Below are 21,327 nucleotides of genomic sequence, written 5' to 3' on the forward strand. Positions count from 1 at the left end.
CACCCCACCGCGCACTTTCATATGAAATTGAAAATCCCAAAGCTATTTCTCTCCTCCAGAAATTAGTGAATTGCGATGAGGCGAACTGAATCAATTATTGCCTTAAGGTCGGAACCTATTAAAAACATTTTCCCTCTATTGCCATCAATTATCTCTTCTGATGTAGGTATTTTCATTTTGTGCGCTGAAACAAAGCACGACACACCTTGTGATTTTAATAATCTATTAGTATTCACTGGTGTTTTTTTTAACATCAAAACTGCAGCACTCTTCCAAACCACAAAGCCAACATAAATAAATGTTTGGGAATTTTTAAACACATTGTAACACCTCCTTGGAAAAGTTTGACCTTTAGAAGCAACACATCTGAAATTGTCCCAAATGTGCCGAATACAAACATAAAAAAAAAAAAAATTAATTACATAAAAATATCAGCAAAGTCAAGATTTAAAATGTAATAGAGCTGAATTCTCCTTATACAAAAAATAAGTGGGGATAACCAATTTAAATTGTATCATCCAGGGCTGCCAAAGAATGGTTCCAGTATAGGCCTGTGGCTCCCTTTTGCATTTGTTGCAGTTCAAACTAAAATTCCTGAAAAAATATAGATGTTATTTGATGAAGGGAGAGTGTTGGGATCCCAATGGAGAGTAAATGCCATGGTCCCTTAGGCCATCAGACTGTACAACTCCTCACTGGGGGGGGGGAGTAACAGGAAGACAGAGGATGGGAAGGAGAGGAACAGTAGTAGCCAGTAAACCAGTAATGATCAGTATATCTGGCATTTATATTTGTATTTTTTTTTTTGTTATTTTTTTACTTCCATTTTTGATACTCTGTGTGCATCTTACCCTGTGTGCTTCTATACAATGCTGCTGGAACCTCAATTTCCCTGAGGGAGTCTTCCCAAGGCATTAATAAAGTTCTATCTAATCTAATCTATTGGGATTAGTCGTTTTTCCCATGGATCCATTTTTGGGTTGCCCAACTATCTTTTTTTTAGTGACACAAACCATAGAGGATTTATAGTGTGCTGCAATTTTAGCGTGATAACTGAGTGATTTTGTACTGTACTAGAAGGCCCGTTGTGATATGCACAATGATGGTCTGGATTGCTCACCTCCATGACAGGATCTCTTGCATACAATATTGATTTTATCTAACAGCACAGTTTTAGATAAAATCAATAGAATTTCTAATTTCTTTCATAACTGGAGTGGTTGGAGACTCCAAGCTATAAACAAAAGGGTTTACACTGGCATTGTTTTAATGGTAGATTTATAGCACGTTACGCCCCTACATGGGAGCTAATTACTGAGCTGTATTACTTGTATTGACAGTATATTCCCTTCTATGCACAACACAACACCACCCAAATATACACAGACAGACAGACAGACCTAGATATTTTGTAAAGTTTTCAAATGATACATTAGAATGTTATCCTATTCAGCCTAAAGTCCATACATATTTGGTATACGAGGTCTATTAGAAAAGTATCCGACCTTATTATTTTTTTCAAAAACCATATGGATTTGAATCACGTGTGATTACATCAGACATGCTTGAACCCTCGTGGGCATGCGAGAGTTTTTTCACGCCTGTCGGTTACGTCATTCGCCTGTGGGCAGTCTTTGAGTGAGGAGTCGCCCACCCTCTCGTCGATTTTTTTCGTTGTTTAGGAATGGCTCAGAGACTGCTGCTTTGTTTGATCAAAATTTTTTCAAAACTGTGAGGCACAACTGAGTGGACACCATTCGATAAATTCAGCTGGTTTTCGGTAAAAATTTTAACGGCTGAGAGATTTTGGTCTGGTAGTGTCGCCGTAAGGACGGGCCACGGCGCCTGACGGTGATCTGCGCTTCGAGGCGGCAGCGTCTCGCTGTTTCAAGTTGAAAACTTCCACATTTCAGGCTCTGTTGACCCAGTAAGTTGTCAGAGAACAGAGAACTTTCAGAAGAAGTCGGCATGAGGAGTTTATTCGGACATTCCATTGTTAATGGACATTTTGTAATGAAAGAACGTGCGGGCAGAGTCGCATGTCGGGCCGGACCCAACCGCGGGGGGTCGCGACAGGAAAAACACCTCCGTTGGAAACCTTAACGGGCAAGTTGGAACATGCCCAAGCTGTTAAACAATTTCTCAGTTACTCACTTGTTGAAAGCCGTCAAAAGCCGCCTGAATTTTACAAATGGTTTTCAACACGGAGGTGTTTTTCCTGTCGCGGCGCACACAGATTTGCACACAGATATATATATATATATATATATATATATATATATATATATATATATATATATATATATATATATATATATATATATATATATATATATATATATATATATACACAAAACCCCTGGCAAAAATTATGGAATCACCAGCCTCGGAAGATGTTCATTCAGTTGTTTAATTTTGTAGAAAAAAAGCAGATCACAGACATGACAGAAAACTAAAGTCATTTCAAATGGCAACTTTCTGGCTTTAAGAAACACTATAAGAAATCAGGGAAAAAAGTCCGGCAGTCCGTAACGGTTACTTTTTTAGACCAAGCAGAGGGGAAAAAAATATGTAATCACTCAATTCTGAGGAAAAAATTATGGAATCATGAAAAACAAAAGAACGCTCCAACACATCACTAGTATTTTGTTGCACCACCTCTGGCTTTTATAACAGCTTGCAGTCTCTGAGGTATGGACTTAATGAGTGACAAACAGTACTCTTCATCAATCTGGCTCCAACTTTCTCTGATTGCTGTTGCCAGATCAGCTTTGCAGGTTGGAGCCTTGTCATGGACCATTTTCTTCAACTTCCACCAAAGATGTTCAATTGGATTAAGATCCGGACTATTTGCAGGCCATGACATTGACACTATGTGTCTTTTTGAAAGGAATGTTTTCACAGTTTTTGCTCTATGGCAAGATGCATTATCATCTTGAAAAATGATTTCATCATCCCCAAACATCCTTTCAATTGATGGGATAAGAAAAGTGTCCAAAATATCAACGTAAACTTGTGCATTTATTGATGATGTAATGACAGCCATCTCCCCAGTGCCTTTATCTGACATGCAGCCCCATATCATCAATGACTGTGGAAATTTACATGTTCTCTTCAGGCAGTCATCTTTATAAATCTCATTGGAACAGCACCAAACAAAAGTTCCAGCATCATCACCTTGCCCAATGCAGATTTGAGATTCATCACTGAATATGACTTTCATCCAGTCATCCACAGTCCACGATTGCTTTTCCTTAGCCCATTGTAACCTTGTTTTTTTTTCTGTTTAGGTGTTAATGATGGCTTTCGTTTAGCTTTTCTGTATGTAAATCCCATTTCCTTTAGGCGGTTTCTTACAGTTCTGTCACAAACGTTGACTCCAGTTTCCTCCCATTTGTTCCTCATTTGTTTTGTTGTGCATTTTTGATTTTTGAGACATACTGCTTTAAGTTTTCTGTCTTGACGCTTTGATGTCTTCCTTGGTCTACCAGTATGTTTATGTTTGCCTTTAACAACCTTCCCATGTTGTTTGTATTTGGTCCAGAGTTTAGACACAGCTGACTGTGAACAACCAACATCTTTTGCAACATTGCGTGATGATTTACCCTCTTTTAAGAGTTTGATAGTCCTCTCCTTTGTTTCAATTGACATCTCTCATGTTGGAGCCATGATTCATGTCAGTCCACTTGGTGCAACAGCTCTCCAAGCTGTGATCACTTCTTTTTAGATCCAGACTGAGCAGATCTGATTTGATGCAGGTGTTAGTTTTGGGGATGAAAATTTACAGGGTGATTCCATAATTTATTCCTCAGAATTGAGTGAGTCCATATTTTTTTCCCTCTGCTTGGTCTAAAAAAGTAACCGTTACTGACTGCCACAATTATTTTTCCTGATTTCTTATAGTGTTTCTTAAAGCCAGAAAGTTGCCATTTGAAATGACTTAAGTTTTGTGTCATGTCTGTGATCTGCTTTTTTTCTACAAAATTAAACAACTGAATGAACATCCTCCGAGGCCGGTGAATCCATAATTATTGCCAGGGGTTGTATGTATATGTATATGTATATATATGTATATATATATATATATATATATATATATATATATATATATATATATATATATATATATATATATATATATATATATATATATATATATATATATATAGTTTGTCCAATTACTTATGGGCTCTGAAAATGGATGCACGATATATGCACAATGTCCATAATTCATAACTCCCTTAAATTAAAGATTAAAGTCAACACTTCAAGCACATCCTGTTCCTGACTGCACGTTCTCCATGTAAAAATATGAGGGGAACTCCTTTTTGTGAAATATAAGAGCTCAACTTTAAACTACAAAGAAACAACGTCCTTCCCTGCCGGGTTCCTGTGATACAGCAAAAGCTTTTTGGTCTTTAAGGCTGAGTTCAAGCACACAACAACACACTACCTCAGCTATGGAACTAATTGTTTCCATTTCAAAGCCGATTAGCAGCCTCGGGGAAACTCTGACAGTCGGACACCGCAGAACCAAACATCCAGGAAAAGGAGCTGCGAATGCGGATCGAGCCAATCGCACTGCACATCTGCTTCTCCGCACTCAAAGAATCGCCATCACGGTCTGTCTCAGTCGAGACTAACAGCAGCTCCATGTTACACACCGGCTAGACTAAATATAAGTGCTCTCTCTCTGAGGTCTAAATGGAAAAAGACTGTTGGAAAGTCCTTTTAATTGCTGGAGAAAACCTAGAGACAGAGAGGCTGCAGCTCAATACGTCAGAAACAAGTGCTCAGATTGCTTTGGCACAGACGTAATTAACCACAGATTCAGAGCCGGCAAGAGGAGCCACTATGCACACGAACTGAACATCCGCATTTCAGTTTAATGTGCAATTTTCAGTGGAATATGACTGAAGTAATTGAACTCACTGCAAAATGAATTAGGCTGATGAAACATCCAGGGAAAGTTTGGGAAATGTGCTAATGTCATTGTGATGGGCTTGAATTGAAGCTTGTGTCTTTTATAATCAGTTATTCATGATGATCTTACAGTGAACTCTGTGTTTCAGCTCATTTGTATGAAAGATTTTAATGTGTGTGTATACATTGAAATGTCGCTGAAAAATACAATGCAAAAGTGGAACAAGACTGGAAGTAACAGCTGGAAAAGTTTATGCAGTGCTTTGATTAGTTCAGGACAAAAATATTTATCGCAATATATAGAATTGACATGATTGCATTTTCTTATGTTTCAGATGGATAAAAGGGTTAAATGAAACATTTTCTTACCTGAGGCAGAGAAGGAAGAGATCACAGTCAATGGGACAGCAATAAGAGAAAAGAGAAAACAACATATCTGATTAGATAAGCAGGGATTATTTTGACATTTAATGTGTTATACAGTGACGCAAGAAAATGTTAACATTTGGGCTTTTACACAAGTGTTATCTAATAATAATAATAATAATAATAATAATAAATTAGGTATCTTTATACAAAAATTGTGACAATTACATTCTTCAATCTCACTGTGAAAACAAATCATTACAACACCTGAACTGTGAAGGTGATCTAAAATAAATAAAAATATAAAAGCCAAAGTAATGGCTTACATGTGAAATATAACATAAATCACCACGTTTACACCCAGTTTTCTTAAATAAATAAATAAATAAATAAAAACCTGAACGGAAACAGCAATATGTCTGAGCCAATGGATATCTCCTGGAATATCTTTATATCAACCATTAAGAAACAGAAACACAATGTTACTGTAAGGGAAAGCTGTGTAGCAAATCAATGAATTGATTAAATGATTAATAGCTAATCAGGAACAAACTGATCTGATTTAGAGAAAAACCGGTACAATGTCAAGGTCACAGACCAAGCTGAAAATTTGGGCCTGATATGGAGGATACCTAGAATGGCTATTTTAAGAAACTGGCTTAAGATAAACCAATGTTTCCTATCAAAGAGGGAATTGAAGTCAGATATCACCTTACTATCGGTGACATTGGCTTGGGCATTGAGTGACCCTGAAACTCAAGGTCACAACTGTCGAAGACAAATATCAAAGACTCATAAGATGATGTTTTATTAATCATTGAGTGCAGTCTCATGCTTCTTTGTGCCCCCGACACGAAATGCACCCCATTTTCGTGATTTTTTTTTTAAATTTTGCTATTTATGATCCTCCCCCTTCTCCTAACTCTAACCATAACTTCCCCAGACCACCCCTGTCACCCCAACATTTCATGTCCCTATTACAAAATGAATTCGTTCCCCCATCACAAAAAGTGCCGTCAGACTGGGTTGGTATCATTGACTCATAAAACATTAATGTGTATGACTTCTGTCAATCATGTAAGGCACAGATGTGATAAGGCACAGAGAGGCGAGGGGCATCCATGTCTGACACACCCTGACATTGGCTATATAAATACCTGCACCCCACGCCTTTCTAATGTTAAGATACGATTAGACAAGACGAGACTTTATCAATCCCTGAAGGAAAATTAAGGTGTTCCAGCTGAAAACATAAGTCCTACATAGGTCCTGAAAAAGGTTGCCATTCACTTCGTTGTTCTTTTGTTAGTTTCAGATTTGTTTCGTTCTTTTATGCGCTCTGGACTCGCAGGCTTTTTGGTGATAGGAGAAGTGCCGGCTCATTTGTCCACTTTTTCTCGATGATTTGTAACTTTGGGACTTTTTTCCTTCGTTCAGCGATCGCCGTATGCCGTGTGGCCGGGCCTTGAGGCTTATTGGTGCCAGTGCTTATCTCCAGATTCTTTAGCATCAAGCAGATGAGAGCACTTGTTGTTGATGGGATGCCAGTCTGATACAGGTTACTTTACCAGCCAAGGCATCTGGGTGGATTAGGACAATGCAGAATAAGTATCTTGTCAAAGGATACAGACGGGTAGCGTGAGCTGGATTCGAACCGAGGCCTACATGTTGGCAGATCATCTCCTTATCCACTTAGCTATCTACTTTAACTGTCCCAGCAGATAAAAATACATAAACATTTCATAACAAATTGAATAATACCAAAATGCAATACAAAATAAAATAAATGAAGTTGAATAAAACAGAATAAGAAACAAAATCTATGATGGTTATAACACACGGAGAGACTGCACAGAATAACAGATAAATGAATTACAGTGAAAAAATTGTCTGTGGTCGCAGGAGGTAAAGATCTACAGAAGCGTTCCATCCTGCAGCAGGGCAAGAGCAGCCTGCTGCACTTAAACACAATCTCCTTTTATCAGATCATGTTTATCAGAGATTTGTTTTGACACAAAATTAAATAGCAAAATTGTAGAAATCTTTACATCAAAAGATGGATTTATTATGTGAAGTAATAAAAATAGATCAACTGTGCAAAACTTCAAGGGTTCCTATACTTTGTATACTATTGCATTATGTAATTTAAAGATTTTTGATCATAAAATAGCAACAAATCAACAATATCAGTGAAAGCATTAGATATTGTGCAGATTCCACTACAATCCATTTAGGTTAAGATCGAAACACGAATACCAGACAGAAAAGAAATAACCTTTAAACTAAGCCAAGACTTATTTTTGACACAGCACCCAGACTATAGTCTCAGGCTTTTCATTTTGACATGTTAAAGTGAAGCTGAGCAGCTGCACGTGTAAGACATATTCGATGCAGACTCGTGTTCCTCTGACTCCCGTATCCATAAATCTGCAGAAAGATAGAGTGGCAGGTTAACACAGCGGAATAAAAGATGATGTACGGAGCATCGCTGTTGTTTGAAGTACAGATTAGGCTGCGAGGACACTTTTTACTCTAAAGTAAGGTTTGTAAAACTAAAACGTAGTGGACGTCTCTGCAGGAGAACCTTCAGCCAGGGCTGAATACTGATGCGTCTGACTGATTGCCACGTCTGTGGGATCTAATTTGAAAGGTGGACAGTGATGAATGTCTTTCCTCCACTTACTGGCCGTCTGATGTATTATGCATCCCCATCTGATCAGAGAGGCTGATGAGGCGCGGGGAGACGCGGGGAGTCCATGTCCGACGCACCCTGACATTGGTTATATAAATGACTTGTACCTCCACGCCTTTCATTTCCCAGCTCACAGGTCACAGGAAAAGCTAATAGGGCCACCGTTAATAGGGGATGACTGACTTCAGCTGGGGTCGCCCGTGCATTTTGATGGGCTCTGCATTTGACAAAGTCTCTTAGCGCGGTGGCTGAACCATGCTCTCCTGTCAGCCTGGAGTCTAATTGTCAGAGACACAAATGTGGGCAGCAGCCGGAGGATAGCACTACTGGCTACCCAACTGCCGCTGTGATCTTCTGTCTGTGAACTTCTTGGTTCTGCATTAGAAAAGGTGTGCTTACTTCAGTTGTTTGGCAGACGGATAGACATCTTAGCATTGTAGTGCATCAATGACAAAATCCACGATTTAGGACTATCGCTTTGATCTACAACAACAATTTGTGTAACGGATCATAGCTGATCTCAGATCTGCAAAAAATGGCCGTCGTGGTTCAGGATACATATGAACTGCAACTGAACAGTAAAAACAAAGTTTATGTAGTTGTGTTAAATACAGATTTAATTTTATATAGTGACTTGTTTTTAATGTCAGAACTGCGCAGTGGTGGGCACAGCTAGCCAAAAAGTTAGGCTCGATAACCACTAATCTGCTAACTGAAAGGTTAACTTTTATAACGCTAAAACAATAAACCATAAAACAATTTAGTGGAAGTTACAGCTAACTTTTAGTATTGTCAGCTACTAATAAGCCAGTTTCACGTTTAAGCACCACCAAGGCTTCTGAGTAAAATCAAAAGCGAACACAAACCCAAAAACGAACACCGAGCGGAGCTTCTGTCTTATGTAGTCAGACAGCTGTGAGCTCAGTCCTACCTTAGCAGAAAGAGAGCTGAGGCAATAAATAAATAAATAAATAAAATAAAAGGCGGGGGGTCTGGGAGGCGAGCTTGAAGCTGAAAAGTTTTAGTCATGCTCATGCTCCACCAAAGCATTTACTCAAAAAAAGTCTGTAGGACCTAAATGACATGGTGATATGCCGTGGAGCTTCGCTCATCATGTCCGTGACATATACATATTATTAATAATAATGTATAGCACATAATTTTATAGTATATGTTAGATTAGATTAGATTACATAGCACTTTATTGATCCCTTGGGAAGACTCCCTCAGGGAAATTGAGGTTCCAGCAGCATTGAATAGCACCGCACAGGGTAAGAAGCACACAGAGTATTAAAAGTAAAAATGTAAAACAGTTTGCAAATATAAAGGCACAAAATAAATACCAGACATACTGATATATACTGCTTTACCGGCTACTACTGTTCCTCTCATTCCTGTCCTCTGTCTTCCTGTTACTCCTCCTTCCTCTGAGTGAGGAGTTGTACAGTTTGATGGCCTGAGTGACAAAGGAGTTTTTCAGTCTGTTGGTCCTGCACTTGGGAAGGAGCTGTCTGTAGCTGAAGAGGCTCCTCTGGTTGCTGATGACAGTGTGCAATTGTAGTGGAATTGCTGTGATGATGTCAGCATAAAATGAGACAGGTGACAAAGGAACATTCAGGAGACAGACATACTGATGCAGAGAGATTTATTTTTGGTTGAAGCAGAAAACAGATGCACCTGGAGAAGTTCAAAATGTACCTTTTTAAGCATTTTTACTTATTTTGCCTACAATATGACCAAATTATCAAATTGCAATATTGTCATATCAATATGAAATAAGATATGACTATAATTTCACACACAAAGTGTAGCAACAAGGAAAATTAAAGTAGACCTGCATTGAAATAAATGTGGTCAGATTCCAGAAAGAAATAGCTGATATGTATTTATAAGACCCTTGTGAATGCAGTAAAGTAAATCTGTAAGCTCAAATTTGTAATTCAGCGGAGAAATCTTCATTTAAAAATGACAAATTTGCAGCTAAAATTTAGCCCTCCGCGAAAACAGTTTGTACATCCGGATCATTTCCATGACGTCGGGGACAAGACGACGCGCTCCCGCCTTCAGTCCGATCCCGCATTGAAATTGATTTTATCTTTTAGTAATGTTACTGTTATACACATCCTGGTTTCAACATCCAAAAGTAAGCTGCAATGAATGCGAGATACAGCTCTGCATGCTCAGATCAGCGGCGACATCGACAGCGGGCGCCGTTCTTCCCCGACGCCTCGCTCTCACTGCCTCCGATGCGCTTACTGAGTGCATGTGCTCGTTAAATGCCGCCGCGGGCCACTCACACCCCCGTGTCTGCTGTGCAGCCGCAGACATGGCTCTGTCTACTGAATGGAGGTGCAGCCAACTTGGCACAAGTCCAGAGACTACGCTCGCCGTTTTGATGCGGAGCGCCCGGTGACACCTGTTGCTCGCAAGGACAGAGTTCTTGCGGCAAAATCAGCAGCGCCGCACGTCTCGGTAATCAGAGCCGCAGAGCTCCGTGGCCGCTGAGAAAGGTTTATATCTTTTTAATGACTTGAATTCTTTGTGGGTCTCACCTCCGTACCCCGCGACGGTAACACCGGAGGCGAAAGATAGTAGATTTTCAATGCGACACCATTCAATCAAACGGGCGTATGAAAAAGTCCCCAAAAATAATTTTCAAGCACAAATAAAAGAAATGTGTACTCACCAAGCGTACCGCAAGACAATATGAAGTTTTAAAAAAGCAGATCCTTCCGTATAAGACAATAAAAAGGTGCAGATGCAAACTGACGTAAATCCACAAATTACAGTTGGCGCGCGCAATGCATGCTGGGATAGGGTCTTCTCCCTGACGTCTCGGCAGCGTCCCAGATGTGCTGACAGTTTTGCGGAGGGCTAAATTTTAGCTGTAAATTTCTCATTTTTAAATGAAGATTTCTCCGTTGAATGACAGATCTGGGCTTGCAGATTTACTTTACTACATTCAGAAGGATCTTATGTGTAAATATAAGTCATTTTTTGGTCCAAAGATCTGACTGCATTTATTTCAATGCAGGTCTACTTTAAACATTCTTAAACAAAACAGTAATAATACCACACTCATTTTGCACTCATCATAAGTTTAGGATACAGTGCCCTCCAAAAGTATTGGAACACTTGGTATTTCACACATATTATGCTAGAAAGATTAAAAAAGAAAATACGATTATAAAATCAAACCTTCACTATGCCTTGTGATAGAATCACTACTATAACCGCTCGCAAAGATGTCGGCCGCATTTCTTGCGCCTCAGCAACCAATGCGGCCTCTACTCCTTTTTATAATGTCTATGTTCATCTACTGTTGGCCTTGTGATAGAATCACTATGATGATTGGTCCAAGATGGCGGCCACATTTCTTGCGCCACAGCAACCGATGTGGCGTCTACTCTTCTTTATAACGTCTATGTTCATCTACCATCGGTTTGTGGCTTTTTACGGCTTTTTGCAACAATGGTTTGTGGCTTTTTCCCCACTGTGGAGATTTTTTTATGTCATTTCCGGTTTGAGCCTTCATGTACCATCGGTTTGTGGCTTTTTATGGGTTTTTATGACAATGGTTTGTGGCTTTTTCCCCCATGCAGCGATTTTTTTTTTTTTTTGTGCCATTTCTGGTTTTGCCTCTATCTACCATAAAGCGAGCCTCGCTCGTATCGTTGTTGTTGTTCTTCTTCTTATTATTATTATTATCATCATCATCATCATCTCATCAGACAATTTAGACATCCATATCCATCCATCCATTTTCTGGAGTCGGGTCGCGGGGGCAAGCAGCTCAAGCAAAGCCGCCCAGACCTCCCGATCCACACACACCTCCACCAGCTCCTCCGGGGGAACCCCAAGGCATTCCCAAGCCAGCCGAGAGATGTAGTCCCTCCAGCGTGTCCTGGGTCTTCCCCGGGGCCTCCTCCCAGTGGGATGTGCCCGGAACACCTCTCCAGTGAGGCGTCCAGGGGGCATCCGGAAAAGATGCCCGAGCCACCTCAACTGACTCCTTTCGACATGGAGGAGCAGCGGCTCGACTCCGAGCTCCTCCCGAGTGACCGAGCTCCTCATCCATATCTTTTTGAAAAAAAAAGTGAAGTTATGAACTCAGGTTTGTTTTGTTTTCTTTCATTGTTTTTATACTTTTTACAATGTGACAAAGGCTTTTTTTTAATTCCCTACTACTATTCATGTGCAGCAAGGTGGCTTAGTGGTTAGCAATGTTGCTTCGCAGGTTTGCTTCTGACCTGGTAGGTTCTGTGTGCAGGCCTGTCCAGAGTATTTTGTTTTAAAATAGTATTTAAAGATTGGACACCTTGTTTAAAGTTACTTTATTATACATTTATAGGTTTTATTGTTCTTTAGGTTAGTTTTAAAAATGCGAAAAGATTACAAAAATAGAAAGTTGTATTCCCACCCACCCCCCTCCTGTTTTTTTTTAAACATCTGAAATATTATCTAATCCGTGACTAAAAACCCTGATCGATCTGAACCATGACTTTTATGATCCACTGCCCCCTTGATGCACTGTGCTGAGCTGTATAACTGAAGGAGTGAAACCCTTCGCTGTATTAAAAAGCCTGAGCACTGTGCCATGTTTTGTTCTCTCCTCAGGAAAAACAGCACTGGTAATTGCGCCTCTGCTGAGAGAGTGGAGTCGGCTCATTCTTTGTTTAAGTGTCCACCAGGAGCACTCTCTGACACAGCCAGGACTCCTGAACGCCCATCAACTGCACATTTTAATGTGCTGAAGCAATATTAACCACAGCGGCAAATAAAAAAAATCCTTGGCCCTGGTGGGCTCAACGTGGGCCCTAACAAGTTTATGGCTGCCCTAATTGAGCCATTTTCACATCAGCTGCTGTTTTGTTTTGTTTTTTGTCATATCAGGAGCTACTCTCCCACTCCCAGCTGTGATTTTCTCTCCAACAGTCAGCTCACGGCCTCTCTATCAACCCTGCACAATGGAAGGTCACCACTGGTGGAGATAAACCCCTTCTCCGAACCCCACACACTGACACACCCCAAAAAGCTTTTGTAGCTGTGACAACTTCTCCGGAGTTATCGTTTCTCACAGTGAGTTACATTCAATAATTCATAGCTCATATAATCTTAAACACGAAGTAGCTCACACCCCATATTTCCCACCACGTGACACAGTTTAGGTCAGGTTAGATCATCACCACCAGTGATGCCGGTAATGTGTTACTTAGTAACGCGTTACTCAAATCTGACCATTTTTTTCCCAGCAAGGAATAATCTAACGCGTTAATCTCTCCAAATCAGTAATCAGAATAAAGTTACATCTCTGAGTCACTGTGCATTACTATTATTTTTGTGTTGTGGGTCTGATCACAGCTTTAAAACAGGTGTTCCAGTGAGATGCAGCAGGAGGTCGGCGTTCAGTTGGATTGTCCACTTCTCCACTTTCAGTGAGCCGTGCATAGAGCCGCATCCACGGACAACTGTCTCTCAAAGCGCGTTGACGGTCAGAGCAATGGTTTTACTAGCCCATTTTACAAAGACCAGGCAGGGGGTCGTCAGGGTTAATATGGAGTGACTTGGGCCAAGTTTGCTGTGATTTGGCGCTTTATACATAACATACTTATACATGAATTGAAATGTAATTGAATATTGAAGTGTATGTCTGTGTTGATATGTAGTGTGTTGTGAATTTGTGTATATGTTGTTATGACTGTTATAATAGTTGGACTCATTCTAGCAGGGGTGGGCGTTGATAAGCTTTGCTTCTGCCCACACCCTTTCGGACTCACAGGCTTGTTTATATAACATTCATATTATTGGTATGTTTCTCTTCTTTCGGATTTGTGTGTGTGCCGAATAAATCCATTCATTCATTCATTCAGTCCTCGTTAAAAACAGCTGATCCACGAAGAGTAAATACTAACACTTTTTCCACCCAAATGACCTACAGTCTGTTTCTGAGGACAACATGATGTAAAAACTGATAAAATTTTCTTACCTGTCAATCTGGTTGTGTTTTCTGCATAAATTAAACATTATCCATTCTTCTGCTTAAACAGCAAGCCAGGGGCGAATCCATGGGAATGTGTGTGTGTGTGTGTGTGTGTGGGGCTCCTCATAACAGCTCTAGATTACAGGTCCACTATTGAACAGATTTTTTCATGCTATTATTACTACTAATACTACTTATAATAATAATAATAATAATAATAATAATAATTTCAACAGCTAAAATGTTTAGAAAGAATTTAAACATTGGAAAAATGTTAGAAAGAACTTAATAATTACATTTATAAACAATGTAGGTTAAAAATTGTAAGTTTTACCATTACAGTGCTGTCAACAATCAAATATGAGGTCAAGAAAGATGTCTTTATTTTATTTTTTATAAAACAAGTATTTATGTTCACATAAAGTTATCATTTTCATGTTGAGGTGGCAGGGGGGGTTGTCAGCTCTGTTGAAAGTAACTAATAAAGTAACCAGTGATCTAACGTAGTTATTTTTAAAACTGAGTAATCAGTAAAGTAACTAAGTTACTTTTTCAAGGAGTAATCAGTAATCAGATTTTTTTTTTTTTATTTAGATTTTTTTTTTTCAAAGTTACTGTGGCAACAATGATCACCACATCAGAGCACTGCCCTGGGTCCTGGATACCAACCACCCAGGCAGACAACTGGTTCATCCTCACCTGTCAAAAGTAACTAACTGCAGCAGCCAGGTGAAGTGAAGTTCTCCAGTTGCTAGGGTCCTCAACAACGAGGGATCTGTGTACTGGATCATGCACAAGGAAACATGAGGAGTTTCACTACCATCGTGATGGAATGTCAGCTAAATCTCCCAGAGCAATCACTTGTTTGACATATTTTCCAGTGGTACCCAGTGATTTTCTGAAGAGACCTCATTCCAAAAACATCCAGATGTTGACTTAGGTCACTACCTCCAACTTTCACAACCACACAATAAGACAGGAAGCACCAGGACCCTCAAGTGTTGCACTTATGTTCTCCTGCATATGCATCAGCATTGCCAAACATCTCTGTCCAGAGACCTCATGACTCCATGAGCTCATCTCTTCATCTCAAAGGCTGAGGACCCTGAGACATCACAATCATTGCCCTAATAAGTGAATGTCTCTATAAATTCAAACCTTTCGCTGCATCCAGATACACTTCAGATGGCTGAGTCCAGGAAGTCATTGAACTCCTGGATCTTAGACTTGATCCAGGGACAATCACAAGCCAAGACGCACTGATTTGTCACTCAGCTTCTCAAGTTCTGCAATTAGAGTATCCATTGATTCCTCAAAGATCACAGCATTGTCTGTGAAGTCAAGGTCAAAAATCTTTCCTCGCCAACAAAGGCACCTAAGCTGATGGTTTCCAAACCCTACCCAACACCCAAGCAACATCGCTGACAAACCCCAGTATTCACAGGGAAAATGACAAATTACCAAATTACATAATTTACTGCAAATTTTAAAATAGAGGTCAGGTTGGTGGAGATGGACAGGTTGTCTGTGCAGCTGTCATGTTGATGTCCTACACCACCCCAAGGGCCCCTTCACACATAGTACGAATAAGTACAAATCAGGGTGAATCATGGCAGAACATCTCATATGAGCGAACCACGAATACATCGAGCCGATGGGCAGACATGAACGATCCCGCTGCAACGGCTTTGTGCACACGAGGCAGTAGCGACACATGTACGAGGCGCTGGAGGCAGCTCCGATTTTTCACAATTAGCCTGCAATTCGTCCTTTGTGCGCTTGTCGACTTAAATCGTGTTATGTGTCAAGGGGCCCTAACTGAGGGGTTTATATGAAGCACACAATAAAGACTGATGAGAATGTATTCCAACCAGTCATGGAAACCGAAGACAGCATCACTGGCTCACATCTGCTTTCCACTGAGACATTCTACACCCACTCAGGACACCATCGATGTTGTTGATGACCTCACACACAGCAGACCACATTCAGGACGCACTTTCAGAAAGAGCTTCTGACACTCCAGCTGGAGAGAAATAACACAGCCAGAGTCCACCGCCGTTTCCATGGAAGACGTAAAACACTGTATTGCTACACTGTCACATCCCTCCTTCTTTCTCGGGTGTCTCTGACACATTGTTTATGCATTTATTCATGTTATTGTAAAATATATTTGAAAATCCTCATCTGCACCGCTAAGGCATCTCTTTGTTTACACATACCTGGAAAGTGCAATACATTATATTATACATTGCACAATATACTGTATCTATTACAACCTCAGGTTAACATTGCAAATACAGGAAATACTTTCAGAACTTTAGAGCACTGTTTTACACTTAAAGTATGTCCACAGATTTTTGACAAGTTGTGTTTCCTGATGTCTTAAACATAACTGAGAAGACTGTACAAGAATTTCTTCACATTTGTACCTGTGCAAAATACAAGTATGTTCTATCATGAACCATTTAAAAGGTGCAAACTGCTGACTCTTTGTTCACTTGATACTGTTAAAATATTGTTGCGTGTTTATCCATGTGGTCACTTGATAAAAATCTGCAGTGCTTATTTTGGCTCACAGTTTTACTGTAAAATGGGTTTATTATTTGCACTTTATATCTGCCTTTAAGGCAGTTTTCTACGGTTAGGAATTTACCAACCAACAATTTCATAGTTTTCTAATCAGCTCAATTATTTCTTCTTTTTCTGATAGATTGTGATTTCTGATGGCTTAAATGTGACTGTGTCATAATTTTAAAGTACTACAATACACTGAATTGTTAACCTCTTTAAAAGATACAAGCTGCTAAGCCTTTGTTTAGTCAATATCATTTTAATATTACTGAGTTCTATCTTCCACCGGGTGCAAAGCAGCACAGGTGTCACTACTATTTTCCTCTTGACAATTATTTTCACACCCAGCGCCCACAGTTTTGAATACGCAGTGTAATCGCACTCATCTGTGCACCCACGGGGGAGTTCGTCCTACAATGAGGTGTTCTCAGACACTGTGTTTAGGACTGCTACAGTGAGGAAGCACTAAACAAATGCACCACAGACAAACAAAAACCTGATCTAAAATCCAGGGTTAGGTCAAGTCAGGTCAGAAGCATGTGTTAGTGCTGCATGTCACCTCATCCCCCCAAACTCTAAAGCCCAGTGTAGTGTATTTCTGGTCAATCTAGGGTGCAATATTGCAATATGCCATATGCACCAAGACAGGGCTGGTCACAGTGCCAAGTTGCAGCAGTGATGACGGGGACTGCCTACAGCTGGCGGGATACAAAGGTGCATGGAGGAGAATAAATGAATTGAATAATACTGCGTAAGGGAAGCATGTATAAAGTGAATAAAATTGGTCCTAGCACAGAACCTTGTGGAACTCCATAATTAACCTTAGTCTGTGAAGAAGATTCCCCATTTACATGAACAAATTGTAATCTATTAGATAAACATGATTCAAACCACCGCAGCACAGTGCCTTTAATACCTATGGCATGCTCTAATCTCTGTAATAAAATTGTATGGTCAACAGTATCAAAAGCAGCACTGAGGTCTAACAGAACAAGCACAGAGATGAGTCCACTGTCTGAGGCCATAAGAAGATCATTTGTAACCTTCACTAATGCTGTTTCTGTACTATGATGAATTCTAAAACCTGACTGAAACTCTTCAAATAGACCATTCCTCTGCAGATGATCAGTTAGCTGTTTTACAACTACCCTTTCAAGAATTTTTGAGAGAAAAGGAAGGTTGGAGATTGGTCTATAATTAGCTAAGATAGCTGGGTCAAGTGATGGCTTTTTAAGTAATGGTTTAATTACTGCCACCTTAAAAGCCTGTGGTACATAGCCAACTAATAAAGATAGACTGATCATATTTAAGATCGAAGCATTAAATAATGGTAGGGCTTCCTTGAGCAGCCTGGTAGGAATGGGGTCTAATAGACATGTTGATGGTTTGGATGAAGTAACTAATGAAAATAACTCAGACAGAACAATCTGAGAGAAAGAGTCTAACCAAATACCGGCATCACTGAAAGCAGCCAAAGATAACGATACGTCTTTGGGATGGTTATGAGTAATTTTTTCTCTAATAGTTAAAATTTTATTAGCAAAGAAAGTCATGAAGTCATTACTAGTTAAAGTTAAAGGAATACCCGGCTCAATAGAGCTCTGACTCTTTGTCAGCCTGGCTACAGTGCTGAAAAGAAACCTGGGGTTGTTCTTATTTTCTTCAATTAGTGATGAGTAGTAAGATGTCCTAGCTTTACGGAGGGCTTTTTTATAGAGCAACAGACTCTTTTTCCAGGCTAAGTGAAGATCTTCTAAATTAGTGAGATGCCATTTCCTCTCCAACTTACGGGTTATCTGCTTTAAGCTGCGAGTTTGTGAGTTATACCATGGAGTCAGGCACTTCTGATTTAAAGCTCTCTTTTTCAGAGGAGCTACAGCATCCAAAGTTGTCTTCAATGAGGATGTAAAACTATTGACGAGATACTCTATCTCACTTACAGAGTTTAGGTAGCTACTCTGCACTGTGTTGGTATATGGCATTAGAGAACATAAAGAAGGAATCATATCCTTAAACCTAGTTACAGCGCTTTCTGAAAGACTTCTAGTGTAATGAAACTTATTCCCCACTGCTGGGTAGTCCATCAGAGTAAATGTAAATGTTATTAAGAAATGATCAGACAGAAGGGAGTTTTCAGGGAATACTGTTAAGTCTTCAATTTCCATACCATAAGTCAGAACAAGGTCTAAGATATGATTAAAGTGGTGGGTGGACTCATTTACATTTTGAGCAAAGCCAATTGAGTCTAATAATAGATTAAAAGCAGTGTTGAGGCTGTCATTCTCAGCATCTGTGTGGATGTTAAAATCGCCCACTATAATTATCTTATCTGAGCTAAGCACTAAGTCAGACAAAAGTTCTGAAAATTCACAGAGAAACTCACAGTAACGACCAGGTGGACGATAGATAATAACAAATAAAACTGGGTTTTGGGACTTCCAATTTGGATGGACAAGACTAAGAGTCAAGCTTTCAAATGAATCAAAGCTCTGTCTGGGTTTTTGATTAATTAATAAGCTGGAATGGAAGATTGCTGCTAATCCTCCGCCTCGGCCCGTGCTACGAGCATTCTGGCAGTTAGTGTGACTCGGGGGTGTTGACTCATTTAAACTAACATATTCATCCTGCTGTAACCAGGTTTCTGTAAGGCAGAATAAATCAATATGTTGATCAATTATTATATCATTTACTAACAGGGACTTAGAAGAGAGAGACCTAATGTTTAATAGACCACATTTAACTGTTTTAGTCTGTGGTGCAGTTGAAGGTGCTATATTATTTTTTTCTTTTTGAATTTTTATGCTTAAATAGATTTTGCTGGTTATTGGTGGTCTAGGAGCAGGCACCGTCTCTACGGGGATGGGGTAATGAGGGGATGGCAGGGGGAGAGAAGCTGCAAAGAGGTGTGTAAGACTACAACAAAACAGAAACACACAAAACAAAACACAACCCCTTTGTGCCATTTGTACATGCTTTGTAAAGACCAAGATAGAGTTTGACACTCCCCAAATGTACTTGTGCTATGAACCATGGGACCATTAAGTTTGGGTCCCTTTTGTTTATCCATGTGGTTGCTTGATAAAAATTGTGATATTTCACTCTTGTGTTCTTTAGCTCACAATTTTACAACTGGCAACATGTTTTGAATTTGCACTTTACTATTTATACTATACTATACTATTAAGGTCTTTAATCCCCTATTGCTCCCGGTGTGTAGTGAGCACCTTGTATGGCAGCAACCTGACATCGGGGTGAATGTGAGGCATTATTGTAAAGTGCTTTGAGCGTCTGATGCAGATGGAAAAGTGCTATATAAATGCAGTCCATTTACTATTTTGCATTTAAATCATTTTACTTTTCAAAAAGAGTAAGTCTTGGGGGGGTGCAAACACTTTCATATTTAAGTGTATTTGAATTTCACTGATGCTCCTAACTCTTGGAGAATGGAATAATGACTGTCTGAACTGACTTTGACATGAATCAGAAGATCAGTGGTTATATCTAGTCATAATTATCTGACTTTTTAATTCAAGCACGGCACTTATTTGTGTAAATCTGAATGCTGATTATGCAGCAAACATCAGTGTTTACCATGCAGAGAGCAAGGAAGCCATCTTTAATTCATTAGGATATTAAAAAAATCATATTTTGCCAGAAGATTTCCACGGGAGGCTTTACATTACTCGGTTTCTTTTAGCGCATGCTCAGCATGCAGGGGGAGGCATATGTTAAAATAGCGGATAATAGGTGAAAAGAGGCTGGGGTGAACCTCAGTCCTCATCCAACGGGCCATTAATTAGTGCTGAAGGAGGTGAATGACGTGTTCAAAAGCCGAGGATTCTACATTAGTCATTCCACGGCTGCCCACGACTCGCACAGACACACAATTAGCCCCTCCCACCACTGTGGCTGCAGCCTGTGGGCCTTCTGAGTGAGCCTGAGTTTTGTCACAATGTGACGGACATGATGGAGTGACAGTTAAACTGATGTCCGTGTTGTCCGAACACGGCGTTACTGTTGATGCTCGCTCCCTGTCGCTCTCCTCTGTCACACCGCAGCTCTGATTTGAAATACGCTTGTCCCATTACAGCGTATCTTGCCCTCATAATTACACGATAGGAGCCGATTTCATGAGGAGATGCTGCGTGTGATCTAATTAGCATTGTATTAAAGCACTAAATCAAAGTTGTAGCTCATTGCTTTTGTGTGAAACTTCTTTCATCTTTAGGGAATTGTTGTAAAGATCGTTCATGCCATTAATCGCTCTTGAAGATGGCAAATGAGCCAGAATATTATGCACATGATTGACATTGCCCAACTGGATTTTGTACACATGGTTTTTGATGATATACTACTATCTTTCAGGGGAATTGTGAGATTTTAGTATCAAGTGAGAATATGATTTTTTTTCAAGCAATGACAGGAGATGATAATAAAAGGGATCAGGCATATATCCATTACAAACCTCAATAAAGCTCTGGTGAACAATATTGCTTTGTGCACACAGCTCCCAGCGCACACTGTGTACATTTTGTTGATACCAGAATCTTGTTTTTGTAGACAGAGCAGCTCATTCAGCATTTATTTGGCACTACATGACATTTTTAATAGCTGTGTTGTGACAAGCAGCAGTACTCACCAGACTCACCGCTCACCACTCAGTTTTGGAAATGAAAGACACCATCCAACATTATGGTCAATTTTCACCCATTTCTGTCCAACATCAGGCCCCCCACCTGAGCCAACACACACGTATTCAACTGCATTTCTTTGTTTGTGATGGTTATATACT

The 21,327-nt window shown here is 39.9% G+C and overlaps 1 protein-coding gene across 1 annotated transcript in view; it reads right to left on the reverse strand.

Moving 5' to 3' along the window:
• Positions 1–21,327, reverse strand: part of roraa (RAR-related orphan receptor A, paralog a) — a 564,142-nt gene that overhangs the window by 392,550 nt on the left and 150,265 nt on the right. The window lies entirely within an intron of this gene.

Source organism: Thalassophryne amazonica, chromosome 8 (assembly GCF_902500255.1).
Source record: "Thalassophryne amazonica chromosome 8, fThaAma1.1, whole genome shotgun sequence".
Taxonomy (NCBI): domain Eukaryota; kingdom Metazoa; phylum Chordata; class Actinopteri; order Batrachoidiformes; family Batrachoididae; genus Thalassophryne; species Thalassophryne amazonica.